This window comes from Leuciscus leuciscus (assembly GCF_965113295.1).
Source record: "Leuciscus leuciscus genome assembly, chromosome: 7".
Lineage (NCBI taxonomy): Eukaryota > Metazoa > Chordata > Actinopteri > Cypriniformes > Leuciscidae > Leuciscus > Leuciscus leuciscus.
In genome coordinates, this window is record NC_138731.1 from 16,087,352 (window position 1) to 16,108,894 (window position 21,543).

The 21,543-nt window shown below is 41.6% G+C and overlaps 1 protein-coding gene across 1 annotated transcript in view; it reads right to left on the reverse strand.

Annotated features, from left to right (window-relative positions):
* vwa8 (von Willebrand factor A domain containing 8) overlaps positions 1 to 21,543 on the reverse strand; it is a 123,536-nt gene that overhangs the window by 34,960 nt on the left and 67,033 nt on the right. The window lies entirely within an intron of this gene.

The window sequence follows — 21,543 nt, forward strand, 5'->3', positions numbered from 1 at the left end:
CTCATAATTTCAGAAGCACCCTCAGTGATTGATTCTTAATTGTCCATCTCACAGTAAAAAAATTAAATGTAAAGTTTTAGTAAACCTATAGTTAAAGTTCAGGTAAATATTTAGTTGTCCATTTGAAAGTAAAATTAAAATGTGAATTTTTAGTAAACTTGAAGCTAATATTCAGGAGGTAAATGTTTAATTGTCCATCCGACAGTAAAAATAAAACGCATGAGGACTCTGCAAATCCATTTTAATAACTTTGATTAAAACATGCATAAATCTCAATTTTAACAATGAAAAACAATACAGACAATGATGCATGTTTACAACAACAATAACGTGCATAGTTCTAATATACTGTCTCAACATAATATAACTATCATAATGTGGTTGGTTTCTATTAATATTAAAGGCTATAATAATATGTAGATCTGTTTGACATGTTTTGTATTGGGGCGGGGGTCCCTGCTCCATGTCTTTATGAGAAAGATGGAAAGAAAAATCTCAACAGAGCACAAAGATGCAAAATAAATGGATAACCGTCACATGGGACATCACTGCTTTTAAGCAAGGCCTCGTCTCAACCGATTTTGAAGTGTTATCTGTGTGTGTAGACATATTTGTCTCCTAATGCTGACTTGAAGCTCTCTGAAGCAGGTTTCTACATTCATTTCGTGGCATTGTCTCCCTCTTCTTATCTTCCTTCACACAGTCCATTAATATCATAAAGCACTGGGCCTCTCTTTAATACCCACGCACCCATCTGGAGGGTTGTGGCTTTCTCATGACCTCCACACACTCCTTTACAGCCTCCTGCTGTGTGCAAATACAGTCTGAACATAACTGCTAGAACCTCCCATGAACGCTTCATACTTGTGAGCGAAGCACTTTGAAGTGTGATTGTGTCTTTGAGAGAGATAGCAGCACAGTTGGACTCTTTTAATGTTGGACAGTGAGAGAACAGACACTTAGTGTTTCAAAACGTCCCTTTCCCTCCTGTTAATATAAAAGGCAATTCTCATTATGCAACGATCCTGCATGCTTTGACTGGGCAAGGTCACGTAAGGTCACTGAACTTGAAGTCTGAGCTTATTAAGACACTTCCCGTTTTACACTGCACACTGAAAGGAAGTACACGTGTAGAGAATGAACAGAAATGTTTTTGCCAAGTCATACGGAAAGGAACAGTTGAAATAAACAGACCATTTTGGAAGCTAGAGGAAAGATCTGCCCTTTGTGTCCGAGTGGGTTAAATCAGTCATGCAGGGTAAAAGTTTTAACCTTTAATACTTTTAAAATACTTAATCCAAAAACGAAGTAGTCACCCTCATGCCATTTCAAATGCATTTGACTTCCTTATTTTCTTTGGTGGAAAACAAAATATGTTTTGCAGAGTATGGCTGAATGGCATAGAGTATTTTTTATTATTATTATTTCTTAAATTCATTATTTATTCATTAAAAAGTGCAGAAACATACAGAAAAAGATATATAAAACAGGAAATGATATCATAGAGAGGACTGTGTGTGAAGTTTAATGTCACTTAAAATATTAGGTAACTTGACCTTCATTCATTTTTGAGTAAATTATTCCTGTAAATCCACGTCTGTCTTTTAAATAGAATGGAGAGATAACAAGATCATGGTCAGCATCTTCATTTCAATTCTGGAATTGGTCCAATATAACAATAAATTCCTCCAGTTTAAATATTCACTAGATATGGTGTCCAGATACTTTTCTGTGAGTGTAACTCAAGGCTCAAGGCTCTTTTGACACCTACACACACACTTAATCTGATATGAGGTCATGCGCTTTCAGTATTTCACAACAAAGTGTGTGTGTGTGTGTGTGTGTGTGTGTGTGTGTGTGTGAGAGAGACAATGTGTCTGAGTGTGTATTAGGAAGCGATATGGCTTACAGATGTTCATGATGAACGTGGCTTAGAGATTTGCCAATAACGTGTACATAAATGCCACACCAGCAAGATGCATTTCAACAAATAACAAGCCATTTTAGATATCTATATAAAAACGTGTACCCTATATACACTGCCAAACTGATGTAAAGGAAAAAAACATTGCTTCCCATCTCTACGGAAGATCAGTGACAGTCCTGTTTATGATAAGGAGATTTATGTGTATGTGTGTGTGTGTGTGTGTGTGTGTGTGTGTGTGCAACGTGGCTTCAGATTAGCCAGGATTTAACAGCACAAAGATGAGACACACAAGCATTATCACAACACCCTACTGACATTACAGATTAAAAACAGTAGACAGACACAGACAGACAGTTTTGAAAATCAGAAAGATACACAGACAAAAAGACAGACAGACAGGTGGGCAGACAGACAGATATACAGAAAGATAGACAGACATATAGAAAAACAATCATATACACAGACAAGACAGATAAACAGAGAGTTTAGCAGATATTAGGGCAGACAGACAGACAGACAGACAGACAGACAGACAGACAGACAGACCAGCAGACATTAGGGCAGACAGACAGACAGACAGACAGACAGGTCAGCAGACATTAGGGCAGACAGGCAGACAGGCAGACAGGAGTGCGTTTCCCAAAAGCTTTGTTAGCCATATGGTCGCAAGTTCCGTCGTTATCAGCATAGTTCAAAGAGTCAGTGTTTCCAGAAACCATAGTTCTAATGAACATTCGCAAACCGCATCGCAAAGTTGTGTGTTTGGAACGACAGGTCTCGAGCTGTGGTTAGAAGCAGAGTTTTTGTTTGCATGACATGTGGACCTCAATGAATCCTTATCTTTTGCCAAATAAGCAAGCTGACATTCAGCACAATCTGTATCTTTTATTTAGAATACATACAAATGTCATTTACGTCTTTTAGTTTGCAAAAAGATTTAAAGCATCGTTTTTGAAGAGTGCGCATGTGCGTACGTGCTGTAGTACGTAAGAACAAACCTGTGATTCAATCTGGAAATAAAGCAAAATAACTGAGAAAAATTTGAAATAGTCCTCAGATGCCATGTCCATAATTTATAGCAAAACATCTATCATTAATTCGATCTCAAACAGATTAATTAAAAGAAGTCATTACTCCACCATGTGCGTGACATCATTAACCAACATGGTTCAACAACCAATTTGCGACAATATGGTTTCGGGAAACAGTTGTGTTTGGATAGTTGATTTCTTCAACAGTGCATCGTACTATGGTAGTTTAGCAGCGAATTACGTTGTTGTACGGGAAACACACCCCAGATCGGCAGACATTAGGGCAGTTTGATGACAGACAGATAGACAGGTGGGCAGGCAGACAGATAAAGAAGAAGAAAAAGAAGAGAAAAATCCAAACTGAAAACAAACGATGGCCACCTAAAACCTTACAACAAAACTAATTTGATTTTGCCTTTTCCTTCATGTCTGTTAATCAATTGTCGATTTTAAGTGCATATATGTGTGTCTCAATCAGCTCCCTAAGTTTTGAATTTCCGGTGTAAGGGAACATAGTGAGCATTGATGCTCCCTGGTTTTCACAGTGCACTGTGGGACTTTTTAGGGAGCGAATGTTTCAGTGCACTGAAAGGATTTTACGATTGAGACGGCCGACTCCGTCTCATTTAAGTGTGGCTGAAGTAAGACGACAGTGAGCAGCAATTTGCTCTTTGGGGTCACTGTATGTACAGAAGACTTAAATTATGGAACAATCTTGACGCAACAAGCCTAAAGTAAATGGGTCATCATAGCTAACTGGAGATGCAGAAGTGGGGCACACCTCTAAATTAAGCCTTTTATCCAAATTTAATGTGTATTTATGTAGGACAATTTTTGCTAGCAACCACAGTGAATATAAAACAAATGCTCACACGTCTAAGCAAACTTCAATAAGTACACACTTTCAGACATGCAAACAGAACTGGACATAATGCTTTACCATAAAGTTTGGGCAACTGTACTTAGTTCATTCCCTTCCTTATAGACTTCCTTATAGTCATTAACATGAAATCTGAAACAAGTCTCGTGTTCTGAAGTGGATGGAATGAGTCCTGACTCCTCAGTCTCCTTACAGAAGTACTGGCCATGTCTAGGATGAGTGCCTCGCTGGCCTTTCTAGCATCCCAGTGGGCAGAGCAGGAGCCCGGGCTGGAATGTGAGGAATGCCCGTGTTTTGAGGTTGTCTCTGAAATGAAATGTCCCAGGCTGTGTTCCCTCGCAGACCCACACAGAGAGCAGGACAATGCAGTCAGACTCGCTGTACTGGCTGCTGACCACAGGAGGCCCACCAAACCCACAAACCCCTTCATTACATCAGCGCTGAGCTTTTACTTGGTCTCAAGGGTTTCACAGTTCTGCTTTACACACCCTGTATATATACCACAAGAAGTTGATATCAGAAGAACTGTTGTACAGTAGATCAAGAATATGATATAACTGTTCAGGGGCGAACAGAGCAACACTTTTGGCTCGGACATGAGATGAATTCAAATTCAAAGCAGAAGAGGAAGAGATGGTTCTTTAAATGTTGATGTCACAAAATGTCAACAGATAAATGTCAAAGCAGTAAAATCATCTTGTAAATTCAAGCAGGAAATGTAAAGAAAGCTGTGGCATTTGCTGAGCTGATTAAATTCCTACATTAAACACTGGTCAAATTGGCCCTGGTCAGACTGAAGCGATGACATGGTCTGTTACATAGATGACACAGAGGCACCAGCATCAAGATGTGACCCTCGATCACATGACCAGCTCCAGATACATTATACTGTACACAAACACATGCATATCACACACTTACATGGTGATCTACACTTCTAATCTTAACAGACACTGCAGACACTCTAAACCTTTAACACTGAGTATTATTCGTTTGCAGAAAAACCTGAACAACTTCTGATTCAGACTCCGACTCCAACTTTATTTTTATTCGTGCAATTTTCTTTTATTTTTTTGTAAACTTTATATATATATATATATATATATATATACAGTGGGGAGAACAAGTATTTGATACACTGCCGATTTTGCAGGTTTTCCCACTTACAAAGCATGTAGAAGTCTGTAATTTTTTATAATAGGTACTCTTCAACTGTGAGGGATGGAATCTAAAACAAAAATCCCAAAATCACATTGTATGATTTTTAAGTAATTAATTTGCATTTTATTGCATGACATAAGTATTTGATACATCAGAAAAGCAGAACTTAATATTTGGTACAGAAACCTTTGTTTGCAATTACAGAGATCATAAGTTTCCTGTAGTTCTTGACCAGGTTTGCACACACTGCAGCAGGGATTTTGGCCCACTCCTCCATACAGACCTTCTCCAGATCCTTCAGGTTTCGGGGCTGTCGCTGGGTAATACGGACTTTCAGCTCCCTCCAAAGATTTTCTGTTGGGTTCAGGTCTGGAGACTGGCTAGGCCACTCCAGGACCTTGAGATGCTTCTTACAGAGCCCCTCCTTAGTTGCCCTGGCTGTGTGTTTCGGGTTGTTGTCATGCTGGAAGACCCAGCCACGACCCATCTTCAATGCTGAGGGAAGGAGGTTGTTGGCCAAGATCTCGCGATACATGGCCCCATCCATCCTCCCCTCAATACGGTGCAGTCGTTCTGTCCCCTTTGCAGAAAAGCATCCCCAAAGAATGATGTTTCCACCTCCATGCTTCACGGTTGAGATGGTGTTCTAGGGGTTGTACTCATCCTTCTTCTTTCTCCAAACACGGCGAGTGGAGTTTAGACCAAAAACCTCTATTTTTGTCTCATCAGACCACATGACCTTCTCCCATTCCTCCTCTGGATCATCCAGATGGTCATTGGCAAACTTCAGACGGGCCTGGACATGCGCTGGCTTGAGCAGGGGGACCTTGTGTGCGCTGCAGGATTTTAATCCATGATGGCGTAGTGTGTTACTAATGGTTTTCTTTGAGACTGTGGTCCCAGCTCTCTTCAGGTCATTGACCAGGTCCTGCCATGTAGTTCTGGGCTGATCCCTCACCTTCCTCATGATCATTGATGCCCCACGAGGTGAGATCTTGCATGGTGCCCCAGACCGAGGGAGATTGACCGTCATCTTGAACTTCTTCCATTTTCTAATAATTGCGCCAACAGTTGTTGCCTTCTCACCAAGCTGCTTGCCTATTGTCCTGTAGCCCATCCCAGCCTTGTGCAGTTCTGAAATTTTATCCCTGATGTCCTTACACAGCTCTCTGGTCTTGGCCATTGTGGAGAGGTTGGAGTCTGTTTGATTGAGTGTGTGGACAGGTGTCTTTTATACAGGTAACTAGTTCAAACAGGTGCAGTTAATACAGGTAATGAGTGGAGAACAGGAGGGCTTCTTAAAGAAAAACTAACAAGTCTGTGAGAGCCGGAATTCTTACTGGTTGGTAGGTGATCAAATACTTATGTCATGCAATAAAATGCTAATTAATTACTTAAAAATCATACAATGTGATTTTCTGGATTTTTGTTTTAGATTCCGTCACTCACAGTTGAAGAGTACCTATGATACAAATTACAGACTTCTACATGCTTTGTAAGTGGGAAAACCTGCAAAATCGGAAGTGTATCAAATACTTGTTCTCCCCACTGTATAAAGTATTTTGAAAGAAATTAATACTTCTATTCAGCAAGGATACATTGATAAAAAATTACAGTAAAATACCCTAAAATGTATATAAAAAATATTAAGCAGCACAAATTTTTAAACATTGACCATTTTAAGAAATGTTTCTTAAGCACCAAATCAGCATATAATGATTTCTGAAGGATCATGTGACTGAAGACTGGAGTAATGATGCTGAATAAATGACATTTTAAAATATATTAAAAAAGAAAACAGATATTTCAAAAAGTAATAGTATTTCACAATTTGAATGTTTTTACAGTATGTAAAATAAATAAATAATTATATATATATAGTCATGTGAAAAAGAAAGAACACCCTTTTGAATTCTATGGTTCCCTTTCAAGGGAACTCCCGTTGCGTCGAGAAATGACGCTGTGGGAACGCTTTGCGTGATGACGTCTTGAAGCACATGTAAAATCAGTCCAATGGTGTGGCGGAACGTCAGAGGCGGGTGACGTCACGTACCAGGAAACTATAAAAGCCGGCCCAAAACAGAAAACGAAAGCTTTCTGAGTCTTCAGTTGCGCTCTGTGTTGAAATCTGTCCTTGTTATTTGGTGTTGTCTGTCTTTATATATATATATATTGATTCAGTTATGGCGAGCAAGCAGCAGTATCGAGTGTGTGTCCATCCCTGCCCGCGTTATTTAACGGGAGGTGACACACACACTCTTTGTGTTGTTTGTTTGGGAGAGGAGCATGCCCAGTCAGCACTCGAGGGTGGTGACTGTGAGCATTGCTGTGCGCTTCCATTGCGTACGCTCCGATCCCGTTTGGCTCGGTTCAATCCCGACCACGTTCCCCAGGGCTCGGGTCCCGCCGCGGCTGAGGCTCGGCGGCGATCTCAGACCTGGGGTTCGCAAATGGATCTGTCAGTGGATGTTGAGACGGGCTCTGCCTTATCTCAGCATCAATCTGACAGATCCAGTGCCTCTCATCAGGGTGTGGAAGCACGCATTGCGGTTTCTTCCCCCCCGATAGAGGCACCAATACTGCAACTATCCAGCTCTGAGGAGTTGGATGTTGTGAGTATTGAAGCTGAGTCTGAGGATTCGCCACCTCAGTCTCATGCGTTTGAGGAACTGCTCGATGTTATTACTAGAGCAGTTGACAGACTATCTATTGAGTGGCCAGAGGATAGGCAGGACGTTCGTTCGAAAAGTAAGCTCGACGAATGCTTCCTGCCATCTCGTGCTCAGCCTCAGCGAAGAAGCCTTCCGTTTTCCCCCGATCTCCACACCGAGGTGTCGAGATCGTGGGGAAAACCGGTTTCATACAGAGTGTATGCACCACAAACATCTCACTATTCATCTATTCAGAAATATAAAGATTATGGTTATGGGGAGATGCCGAAGGTGGAGGAGACGCTTGCGAGCTATCTCTCTCCAGCAACGGCATCTTCCCTGAAAGCTCCTTCACTTCCCTCTAAGCCAGTAAAATATACTTCATCTCTGGTTCATAAATCTTATGCAGCCGCTGGTCAAGCAGCAGCGTGTCTGCATACGATGTCCATTATGCAAGCCTATCAGGCAGAATTATTGGGGGATTTAGAGGAGGGCGGGGGAATTGGTCCCGATACAGTGGCTGAACTACGCAGAGCCACAGATTTGTCTCTCAGGGCCACCAAGGAGACCGCTAAATCAATCGGGCGGTCTATGGCAGCCCTGGTGGCCACTGAGAGGCATCTGTGGCTCAACCTGAGTGATATAAAAGAGAAAGAAAAGCACGTTCTCTTAGATGCTCCGGTTTCCACTGTGGGTTTATTTGGCGATGCAGTAAACAGTGCGGTAGCTAAATCTCAGGAAGCTGCTAAACAGGCAGCTGCATTGCAAAAACTCCTCCCCCGCCGTTCTTTCTATGAGGCTGCTGGGCGGGAGCAGCCTCACTCCTCTAAAAAGAGCGCTGAGCACCGTGCCACTCAGAAGCAGAGCGTTTCCTCCCGTGCTCCCCCACAAAAACCTCGGGGACACGGAGGGCGCGCTCAAACCCAGCAGTCTTCGAGGGGTAGAACGGATCTGAGGACCGTTATTACTGCTAAGAAGGCTGCTGGGAAGAAGTCCTGACGTCCGAGGACCCAGGACAAATGAGGGTAGTTCCCCCCGAAGCAGAGCGGTTAACACCTCTTTTTACGGTGCCCGTCTCTCTTCGGTACCCTCAGGGGACCGTTCTGCCAACCCTGCCACCTCTGGTGTTACAGGGCGCAGCGGTCTCCGGCGAGCACATATCTCAAGGTCCACCCGGAAACGTAGTGGCCTCGGGATGCCCGCCCCCTCTGAGGAGGGTGCTAGAGCAGTCTGTTCGGTCGTTCCCTGCCGGTTCGCCGTTACAGGGCGTCGAACAGACTACTCAACAGCAACAAAATCCAGAAACCAGTCTCGAGAGGCTGGTACCTCTAGTAGAATCTTTGACAGCGTGGAAGCTACTGTCAAATGTTTCTCGTTGGGTCCTGCAGACCGTGGAAAAAGGGTATCAGATACAATTCAAGAAACGCCCACCTCGGTTTATGGGGGTCCTGCCCACAGTGGTGGGCCCCGAGCAGGTTCTGGTTATGGAACAGGAAGTGAACACTCTGTTAGAGAAAGGGGCCATAGAATGTGTACCTCCCTCCAGCAGGGAAACCGGGTTTTACAGCCGGTACTTCATAGTTCCAAAAAAGGACGGGGGATTGCGTCCCATTTTAGATCTTCGAGTTCTGAACGAGTCAGTCATGCAGCTCAAGTTCAAAATGTTAACATTGAGGCAGATCGTGCCACAGATCAGGTCCGAGGACTGGTTTGTCACGATAGACCTCAAGGACGCATATTTCCATATATCCATCCGTCCGTGTCATTGGAAGTTCCTGAGGTTTGCTTTCGGGGGCAAAGCATACCAATATCGAGTTCTTCCATTCGGCCTGGCTTTATCACCCCGCACTTTCACCAAATGCGTGGATGCAGCTCTGGCGCCTCTGCGCCTCCAGGGTATTCGCATCATGAACTACATCGACGATTGGTTGATTTTAGCTCAGTCGCATCAGTTGGCGGTTCAACATCGAGATGTTGTTCTCGCCCACATGAAAGAGCTGGGGTTACGGCTGAACGCCAAGAAGAGTGTGCTTTCTCCACTTCAGAGGACCACTTTTTTAGGCGTGGTTTGGGATTCTGTGTCGATGCAGGCGCGCCTGTCACCGCCACGGATAGATTCCATCCTTGCAGCTGTGAAAAGTGTAAAGCTAGGCCAGCTACTCACTGTCAAACAGTTCCAGAGACTGTTGGGTCTCATGGCAGCAGCTTCCAACGTGATACCTTTTGGACTGCTACACATGAGGCCCCTGCAGTGGTGGCTCAGGACCAGGGGGTTTTCCCCGAGGGGCAACCCATTTCGCACAATCAAGGTCACGCGGCGATGCCTACGTGCCTTGGTTATGTGGAAGAAGCCTTGGTTCCTGTCCCAGGGCCCAGTGTTGGGAGCTCCTTGTCGTCGCAAACTGCTAACGACGGATGCTTCCCTCACGGGCTGGGGAGCGATCCTGGAGGGTCGCTCGTCTCAAGGTCTGTGGGAAGACCATCATCGTTCCTGGCATATCAATCGCCTAGAGATGTTAGCTGTCTTCCGGGCTCTGAGGAGCTTTATCACAGATCTCAGGGGGCACCATGTGTTAGTACATACGGACAACACATCGGTAGTCGCCTATATCAACCACCAAGGGGGTTTGCGTTCGCGCCCGTTATCCAACTTGGCACGCCATATCCTCTTGTGGTCCCAGGGGAAGTTGCTGTCTCTCAGGGCAGCCTACATCCCCGGGGTACAGAATATAGGAGCAGACACTCTGTCGAGGCAGGGGCCGAGGCCCGGGGAATGGAGGCTCCACCCCGAGGTGGTGGAGCTGATATGGAGGGAGTTTGGCCAAGCACAAGTGGATCTGTTTGCGTCTCGAGAGACGTCTCACTGTCCACTTTGGTTCTCCCTCACGCATCCAGCTCCTCTGGGACTGGATGCTATGGTACAGACGTGGCCGAGGCTACGTCTGTACACCTTTCCCCCAGTTGCTCTGCTCCCGGGAGTTCTGGAAAGAGTTCGCAGGGACCGGGTCCATCTACTTCTTATAGCCCCGCGCTGGCCGGGCAGAGTATGGTTTCCCGATCTTGTGTCCCTCCTCGACGGGCATCCTCTGGAGTTACCCGTCAGGAGGGACCTTCTGTCCCAGGCAGAGGGCTCGATATTTCACCCTCGGCCAGAACTGTGGAACCTGTGGGCTTGGCCTCTGAGGGGGCCCAGCTCATAGAGTCAGGTCTCTCAACCGAGGTTGTTGAGACCATTCTACAGTCCAGAGCTCCCTCCACGAGGAAACTTTATGCCCTGAAGTGGAGAGTATTCACTTCTTGGTGTAGTGACCGTCGGTTGGACCCAGTCCACTGCCCAATTGGTACAGTGCTGGAGTTCCTGCAGGAACGGTTCACTGCAGGTCTGACCCCGTCCACTTTAAAGGTCTATGTGGCGGCCATAGGTGCTTACCACATTCCTTTGGGTGGAATGTCTGTGGGGAAAGACCCCTTGGTATCTCGTTTCCTTCGTGGCACTTGGAGGCTGAGGCCTGCAGTTCGCTCTAGGGTGCCACCTTGGGATTTGTCCTTTGTGCTACAAGGCTTATCCCAGGCCCCCTTTGAGCCCATTGAGGAGGTTCCTGAGAAGTTTCTTACTCTGAAAGCTCTTTTCCTTCTGGCTATTTCTTCTCTCAAGAGAATAGGGGATCTTCAAGCACTGTCGGTGGCTCCGTCATGCTTAGAGTTTGCTCCGGGTGTGGTTAAAGCGTTCCTTCATCCGAGACCGGGTTATATCCCCAAGGTCCCCACTAATGTGGTCAGACCTGTTGTTCTGCAGGCCTTCTGTCCTCCTCCCTTTCAAAATGCTGACCAGGAGGCTAATAATTTGCTTTGCCCTGTGCGGGCGTTAGACGCTTACGTCCACAGAGCTGCCCTGTGGCGTAAAAGTGATCAATTATTTGTGTGCTTTGGGTCCCCTAACAAAGGGGGCCCGGTGTCTAAGCAAAGGATGAGCAAGTGGGTGGTCGAGGCTATCTCACTTGCTTATGAGGCGGCTGGGCAGCCTTCTCCTTTGGCTGTCCGGTCGCACTCGACGAGGAGTATGGCGGCCTCTAAGGCCCTTATTTCAGGAGTTTCATTACAGGACGTCTGTGATGCGGCAGGCTGGTCCTCACCGCACACTTTCGTCAGGTTTTACTCTCTGGATCTAGACTCTGCTCCAGGGTCTCATGTTTTGTCTTCCTAGTGCTGCTCTACGGATTTCACACAGGACAGACATTTGTAGCTATGGAGGCGTTGGTATAGACGTTCCCACAGCGTCATTTCTCGACGCAACGGGAGTTCCCTTGAAAGGGAACGCCTCGGTTACGACTGTAACCTCGGTTCCCTGAAGAGGGAACGAGCGTTGCGTCGCCCTGCCATATCTCCTTCATGCCTGTCAGCTCGACTTCAGACTTTTACGAAGCTTTCGTTTTCTGTTTTGGGCCGGCTTTTATAGTTTCCTGGTACGTGACGTCACCCGCCTCTGACGTTCCGCCACACCATTGGACTGATTTTACATGTGCTTCAAGACGTCATCACGCAAAGCGTTCCCACAGCGTCATTTCTCGACGCAACGCTCGTTCCCTCTTCAGGGAACCGAGGTTACAGTCGTAACCGAGGCGTTTTACGTGTCAGGACGTAAAAAATCATCTGGTCTTTGGCAGATCTTAAAATTAGGTAAATACAACCTCAAGATGAACAACCACATAAGACATATTAAACCGTGTCATAGTTTATTCAACAAAAACTAGGCCAAAATGGAGTAGCCATGTGTGAAGTACACCCTTACTGTTTCCATAGGAATTAAGAGGGTAAGTAGCAGTCAGTCACTGCTAATCAAACGTCTTTGATTAACTGATCATCAGCAAGTGTAACCACTTCTATAAAAACAGACGTTTTGGCAGTTTACGGTTGTAGAGCATCAAGGTGTGTGTTAACACAACGCCAAGGAGGAAAAATATCAGCAATGATCTTAGAGAAGCAATTGCTGTTGCCTATCAATCTAGGAAGGGTTACAAGGCCATTTCCAAACACCAATGTACAGCGAGGACAATAAATCACAAGTAGAAAAAACATTCAAGACAGTTGCCAATCTTCCCAGGAGCTACATCTCAGACTCTATAGGTCTCATTTAGCATTAAATGTCATGACAGTAAAATTAGAAAGAGTAAAAATATATGTGTCAAGCAGGGCGAGGCCGAGAGCTGTGGGACAGAGCGAGGCCGGTAGCGTAATTGCTAATGAGTGTCATCTGTGCGTCACACCAGTCTCGAGTGTCTCACGGAGGAGCTCCGGATGGACAAAAGGAGGAGTGATGACAGTGAAGGATGAGAGAGGACCAGGCCTAGACGTTGTGTTTTGTTTATGTGTTATTATGTTTATGCAGCAGTCGTCTGTAAGGGACGGCCGCTTTACTTTCGTTTTGCTGTTTCTTTATTTTATATGATTAAAGTGTGTTTGAACGTTCGTGGGTTCCTGCCTCCTCCTTCCCTGAACAACTAACTTTGCTACAGTATTTACATATATATACAGTAGAACATATGAAGTGGATCAAAAAGGCTCATCAAAGTCGTCCTAAGACAAGAACGGGTATTGTTCAAAATTCATGTATAACTTTGATGAAAGGTTTTGATCCACTTCAAATGTTGACTACTGTATATAATACTGATTACATTTTTTATCTAATTTATTACATGATATGCCAATTATTTAATCAAATTAATCGCAAATTAATCACACATCAATTTTGGCTGAGAAATTACCACCAAAAGATAATTTCAAGTCATTATTCTTGCATTAAAAAAAATTAATAAAATAAAATAGATATAAAAAAGTAATATTTGATTCAACATAGAATTTATTACTCAAACTTTTTCAAACATATTTGTTTCAGAAGCTGCATCTTAAGCATTATTCAACTCATTAAAGCATTTACACAACAATTAGAATAGCATAAATAATGCTGTGAGATCGTTTTAAAATGAGTATTCATGTTTTGTTTTTTTTTAAAGATTGAATATTGTAATTTGAAATGATAAAAAAATGTATACTCCAAATATGAAACAAAAACTAGCAGTAGGTGAGCGATTGAGCGAAGTGAGCGATTCAAACGATTTGTTCAAATGGCTGATTCATTCAGGAACGAAGCAAGGGATGAAATCAAATACTTCCCTACTATATATAATGCGAAAAACAGTCGGTGTTGCCAGATTGGGTGGATTTATTCATTAATACGTTTTTTTTTTTTTCTAAAAACGTGTTAGGTTGGTCTTTAATAGTATCTAACTAACACTGTATCAAGGTTTGAGACAGTATTATATGATGGATGTTTTCTCTCTCGTCATGACTGAATGGTTTGTGATGTGTGTGTAGGGGTGAGTCAAAGCGTCCACTCATTTCCCATCTGACATACATCATATCTATATTCTGCATTACTGATACTGCACACATCTGCTGCACTGATCACTTTATAAATACATCCATACATGCAGAAAGACGGACATGTATGGAGCAGGATCAGTGAGTGGCGCTGACGTCAGGCTCACACATTCCTCGCATGACTGAACTCTGTCACGACCGTCATGTGTGGTCAGAATGATGAACATCCAATTTAGTGGACAGGACCTCGTTGCCTAGACAAATATATCGTATATACATACACACTGTACAGGTACAAAAACAAAATTCCAGATCTCTGACATAAGAGTGAAAAAAAAAAAACAGACATTCACTTTAATCCAGAACATTTAATTATGGAAAGTTGTGATGTGCTGTTCTCAGATATTGGGGCAAAATGATTGACAGCTTGGAATGAAGTCATAATAGACTCTTTCAAAAGGTTAAGGAGCTGCGGTTCGGTTTATCTGTAGCAACATGATTTTGTAGACCAGGTGTGAACAGATGGTCACATATTCTCCTTCATAAAACTAAACTTATATAGCCTGCAATAAACTAAATATATAAATTCTACACTAAATATGTGCATTTTACGCTTTTACACTAAATCTATGAATTTTACACTAAATATACACATTTTACACTTTCATAAATATATGCATTTGACAAATCTATGAATTTTACACTAAGGGCCAGGTTTACTAAACAGGGCAAATAAGCGTGAGGTGCAATTCCATAAAAGCGCAGATGGGAGTTCTGCTCATGATCTACTGACAATGTGCAAATTAAAGAACACAGACTCAGCCGGATCATTTCCATAATGAAAAACACAATCTACCAGGAGCAGCGCAAATTAGCATCTGGTTTAAAACATGCTTTTTTCAGGCATTAAATAATGGCGCAAAGACCAGTAAATTGACCAGTGCAAACCTTAGTAAATCACCTTGCATGATTCATTTAAATACTCTCCTCCCATAAATATTGTGTTTGAAAGGGAAACTCCAACAAATGCATAAGCAATAAGATCAGCTACAAAAATAACCTTTTTCAGTGTTCATTTTTCACTGCGTGTCTTCAGTAAAACCTGACAGTAGTTTTTCAAAGCCAAAAGAGTGTTTGCGCTGGCACAAGCTGTTAGTAAATCTGGCCATATATATACACATTTGACACTTTTATACATATATGCATTTTACAAATATAAGGATTTTACACTTTCACACTAAATATATGCATTTTAAACTTGTACACTGAATTATGCATTTTACTCAAAAATGTGTCCTTTACAAATATATGAATTGAACACTTTCAGACTAAATATATGCATTTTACACTTAGAAAGTTAATTCACCCAAAAAGCAAAATTCTGTCATAATTTACTCAAGCTTATGTTGTTCCAAACCTGTATGAGTTTCTTTTGTCTGTTGAACACAAAAGAAAATATTTTGAAGAACATTGGTAACCAGCTATTGTAAAAAAAAAAAAAAAAAAAAAAGATCTATGGAAGTCAATGGGTACCGTCAACTGTCTGGTTACCAACGTGCTTCAAAATATATTTTCTTTTGTGTTCAACAGACAAAAGAAACTCATACAGGATTGGAACAACTTGATGGTGAATAAATGATGATAGAATTTTCAAATATTAACATATGAAATTTACACTTTTTGCTCAATCTTTACCAAGGACCAAACTTTTTAGAGGCCTATGAAGAAAATGGTGGGAAAAATACTTTTGTAATAGAATCAAAGCTGCTGAAAAAGTGGGCAGTGACTGTTGTGCTCCACAGACAATGAGTTCAATCAAATTCATGTAATGAGCGTATCCTGCCTGATGTTAACAATGTGCTTTCAATCAACAAGCTCAGAGGAATGTGATGTTTCACATCGTAGTAATGTAATGTAACTGAAAGCCATGATGTTGCCAGCATCGGCCCTTTGATTATGTTTGGATGTGTGACGGCCGCCACATCAGCAGGAGAAACCGCATCACTGTCAGAGGGCTTCTCGTAACTCATGTAAAGTGAATCGGGGGTTTGTGGGTAATGCATGAGCTGATTAATACATAGAGGGAGGAAGGGGGGGGACGAAACTAGCTAACTCACTGAGTGCTCACTCCGTCTGGGAACAGGAATGCTGCACAATAGGCCTCCGACTGAGGCCGTGACACACAGACGATTGAAACAGTGTGAGAGAGCAGAAAATATGAGCACTATGATGGAGGGAGAAATAAAGGACCTGAGGGAGAGTAACAAAATGAAGCAAGGGAACGAGACGGTCGACAGACTGAGAGAATGAGGAGATGGCACAGATCCTAGAAGAGAAGACTCTCTGCCAGCTGGAGTCTGGGAATGTTTCCATCACTCTCTACAGTAACAGTTTTAACAGAGAAGATCTCATATTTGAAGACCAGGCCAAATACATGAAAGAACAGCCTTAGCTCTGAAAATCTTCCAGACCCGGACCGAAATAAAAATCCTGGAGTCACCCAGGATGAATGTTCACGATAAACACAGTAAGAACATCATATAAAACTGATTAGATGTCGAGACCAAGAAACATAAATTACAAGAAAGTTGCAGGCCAGAACCAGTGTCATCTGACTAAACACGCATTAATACTCATTCAGTGCACTGTTCTGTTTATCGTTTATCTGGAGGTTTGACCCTCAAACTGGGGGTTTGATCAACATTTGCTTGAGAGCATCAGACAGCAGAACGAGCTCAATGGCAAACCGCATCGGGTCAGTGTGAGAAAGTCACTGTTGCTCCTCTAATCCAGGACGTCCTGCTTGTCTAATACACCCACAGCTGCTACAAGATCCCCTCAGTGTATCATATATGTTTGTGGAACAGCTAAAGTCAGCAACAGTGAAGTAGAGTGAGGAGAAGCAAATCCTGGTTACAATATTACATGTTCATTTCTATAGAGAAAATGAAGAGAAATTTCTGAAATGGCTTAAAGCAATTATGAGTCAATTTAATAAAAGTTAAATTATGACTTGCTAAAATAAGAACTTAATTTAGAACTGAAGGCTGCTTGTGTTAAATTTAAATTAATAAAACAATGTATGTGTAATTGAATAATGTATTAATAGTTTAACTTTTTAAATATATTAATATATTTAGCAAATTATGTTAAAGTGATGAAAATCAAGTTTTTAATGTTGTTTATATGTCTATGTGGTGTTTTTAATATGCTTTAAAACAAACCATTTGAAAATTCATCAGTCAACACTATTGCTGAGTATTTTTTCCCCTTAAAACTGCAGATTACCAAAGATAGTCTCAAAAAAGCGGTTTCCTACTGTTACAAACATGTGACCAATCCAGTAAACGTGCAGGACGGGGCTTTCTATGATGTTCAAAGCGTTTCTAAGAATGCAGATTTTTAGAAGGCAGATGTCCAAGATGTCAGACTCTGAGTTAGTGAACGGGAAGATGGTTTGTGTAACATTAGCAACACATTATTATCTGTTTGATAACGTAGTCAATTAAAAGGCTAATCATATTAATTACTGTATGTGTCCTACGTTGTAGAGAGCGATACATAAAACGCATTACCATTCTCATACATCCACTTGTAGACGAGCCTGTATGAGTGAGTGGAGGCGGGGGGAATTTGCATAATCTGTAAATTATGTCTAAATTAAGCCAATATTTCCACTTGTCACTGTGACCGAGTGGATCACTGAGTGCGAGCTGGTGTGATTGAGTGGAGGCGGGGACTCATTTGCATATTGATGGTTCCACAGTCAATAAAAGTCATAGATTTTTTTCCACATTCAATTTAAAAAGAGAAGTTACAATTAGACTGCAAGCAATTCAACAACGAGATGAAAAGAGATCATGTATCACATGTAAACTGTATCAGTGCCAGACTTTATTTAGCAGACTTTATTTCAGGTACAATAATTCAGCAACTTTGGGCTAATAGGTTGCTTTTCCAATATACGAAAACCACAACAGATGACGTGGTAGTATCCAATAGTATTAATTTATAGTAATATCAATATATACTTTATCAATTGTCATCAAACTGTTCCAGCTAAAATATGCTGAATTTATGTTAAAACATCAACACTAAAATGTCAAGCAATACTTGAAATGGTTTCAGTCCTGCTGTATTGTGGTGAAACAAAGCGATTGACATGCATCTCACTTATGGATGTTACATCATTTATTTTTTACTTGATTATTTAATTTATAAAAAAAATAAAATAAAAAAAAAAATCAGCAAAATCATGCAGACATATACATGTTTAGATGCACTCTTTAAGCTTATTTTATTTAAGTGCCTGGTAAACTGGGGAAAATAAAAAGTTTGTATTATTTTGCTCTATTTGGAGTACACAATAACTTAAAGCTGCCGTCGGCAACATTTTTTTGATCATATTCAGTGTAATCGACACTATAATCCGACAGAACAACATAAATAAGGTGGTTTTAGAAAAAAACCCGAGCTTCTAACTCCACCTGGAGCGTGTTATTTGTTTTGCAAAAATCCAGCGCTCCCGCTTCATCAGGTCCAATCAGCGCAGGGGGGTGTGAGATCTGACTGTCAATCACAGGTCGTGCACACGCCACAGATCCCCCCTCACTCGCGCACGTTAATATCACATGCACACGCCACGCCTGAAGTTCGCCTGGAGATTGCATGAAGCGTGATGGCGGAGAGAAAATCTACTAACAAGCTTCCAATTCCTCGGTTATTGCTATCTATGGATAGATCAGCCAGGGCAGCCTACCTCCGAGTCCATGGTGTTGATAGATGCTGAAGAGACGGACGCGTTCACAGAAAATCAGGTACACACGCACAGTGACGCACTGACGAGCACGACCTCGATGGGAGGGTGCTCGCTGGTAGTGGGGAGGGGCATGAGAGTTGTAAACATTCAACATTTTGGCTAATCGACCCAATCTGCCAGACTTGCCGACGGCAGCTTTAAAGAAATAGTTCGCTTAAAAAATTCAAATTCTGTCATCACTCACCCTCAAGTTGTTAAAAACAACTTTATGAATTTCTTTCACAAAAGAAGATATTTTGAAGAATGTCGGTAACCAAACAGCTGATGAACCCCATTGACTTCCATAGTATTTTTTGTCCATATATCTTCTATAGTATATATATATATATAGTAATTTTTTGTCCATATATCTTCTATGGTATATACAGTATATATATATATATATCTTCGTCAAAATATCTTCTTTTGTGTTTAACGGAAGAAAAAAAAAATCATACAGGTTTGGAACAACTTGAGGGTGAGTAAATTATGAAAGAATTTTCATTTTTAAGTGAAATATTCCTTTTTAAAGTCTGTTCACAGTAAATTAAAGTGGCCGAATCCATCAGAAATCCCACCTAATTTTCCCCACAGAACCGAACAGAATTTGTTTTCCCCTACAGGTGAGCCGGACCTGCTCTGTCGACTGTATGTATGGGGCAAGAAGAAGCGTGATGGAGAGAATGTGTTTGTTTGTGATGTGAAGACTGAGGTGGGGTGAAGGGTGGATCTAAGACACTGCTCTGAGACGGTTAAGGAAAACCCCAGACCAGCAGCAAGATAACACAGTCTTGAGCTTCATGATAAACCCTTATGAAACACCATGCTTTTCTTTCCTTTGTTTGTAAACTATATATCTCCCTCTTTCAGTGGGGCAACCAAGGGCAAACCAGTGAGGACTCTCACATGAGCGATATTCAACTGAACAAACTCACACACGCCATTCAAAGAGCAGCAAAGAAAGGTCAAGATCGTGACCATTTGGGCAAATATTTGATGTAAAAATGAGGAGGCTCAAAGAGAACCAGTGTGAGAGAAAGAGCCTGACGGTTAAGAGGCTCTTTGTGTACCTGTGTGGAAGAACAGGAAGTGTGTGAACTTTCAGACAAACACTCCACACAGACACATCAAACGCATACCAAACTGGTCAATATTAAGATTTTGATATTTAGGACACATTCAGCCAAGCCAGTGTGGGGGAAAGTTACTTTTAAAAGTAATGCATTACAATATTGCGTTACTCCCCCAAAAAAGTAACTGATTGTGTTTTTATTAAAAAGTAATGCGTTATGTTACTTTTGCATTAGTTTTCCTCACCTGGGCTGGGATTGCTTGCTTTTCTTTAAACAAAAAATTGTTACGCTTTTGGGAAATGCAAAGGCCCTTTCACGCCAAAAGTGAAACAAATAAACCTCATTTCACGAGGGCACAACGCAAACCTTTTGAGCATGAAAAGAAATTTCAACACTCTTACGAAAAACAACAAGAAAAACAACACAGCATCACAAATGTGATGTTAATTGGATCATCGAAGGTCAGCAGCAAAGACATAATAAAGTGAGATTACATACATAAAGTATATTTGAGTTATTTAACATTTTAATTATTGCCGTTTTGCGTAATACTCTAAGTTTGCATTTCACAGTTTTTATAAATTTTTAAGGAATTCTGAATCTGTTTTGTGCAAATGAGATGAGTAAATGCCCGAACTACAATGACATCATGTTTCACACAGCGCACACAGCACCTCTACACAGGAGAGGTGTCAGTCAATAAATGGGAAAACAAAGTAACTTGCGTTACTTATTTGAAAAAGTTACTAAGATATTTAATTTAAAAGTAATGTGTTACTTTACTAGTTTACTAAAAAAAGTAATCGGATTACATAACTCACGTTACTTGTAATGTGTTACACTGCAGCCCACAGTGTTTTGAGAGTGAGACAGACGCATTTAAATGATGGAGTGAATCTGCTAAATAGTGTTTCTGTGTATATTGAATCCAGCAGTTATTTTAGAAGCACTTTCGAAGACATTTTTGAGTCTTATTGGTATAAACAACATCCAAGGACGGCGACAGATTAAGCTGTTTGGTGCTATTTTTGATGGGGGAAAAACAGGAGACCACAGACATATTAATGTCTGGTCATTTTTAGTAACCCTCAGTCAACAGATGTATCATGTAGAACAACCAATAAACAAACAGTGTTTACCAAACCAATGTTGTCACATATATTTTGCCTCTTATTTATGATATGTCCAACTGTGAATGATAGAAATCCACTATACTTTAGGTCAGTTCTCTCCATAGTGTGTCCTTATCTCCTCTGACTGGATGCATTTACTCCACTGTCTATAAAGACTATCTGTGTGTCACACAGCGGAGCATTGGAGCTCTGCCATGAAGGAGCCTTCCACTGAAAATACTCCAAATATATATTCTCCAAATAAGCAGAACAGCAAAATAACCTAACAGTTAAAGTGGAGAGAAAAAACGGCAACATAAAATAAACAAAAATACTCAAAAGCAGAACCCGCATATAAATATCTCATCAAGCAAAAACGTTGAGTTATGTGCATCAAGATGTATAGTCCGATGAAAAACAAAAACATAAAAATGGATCATTTTGGATATAAAATGAATATCTTATTAATATCTTATTTCACAATGCTAAAAAACATTTATTTTTGTTTAGCAATTTTACAACCTTATAAAAA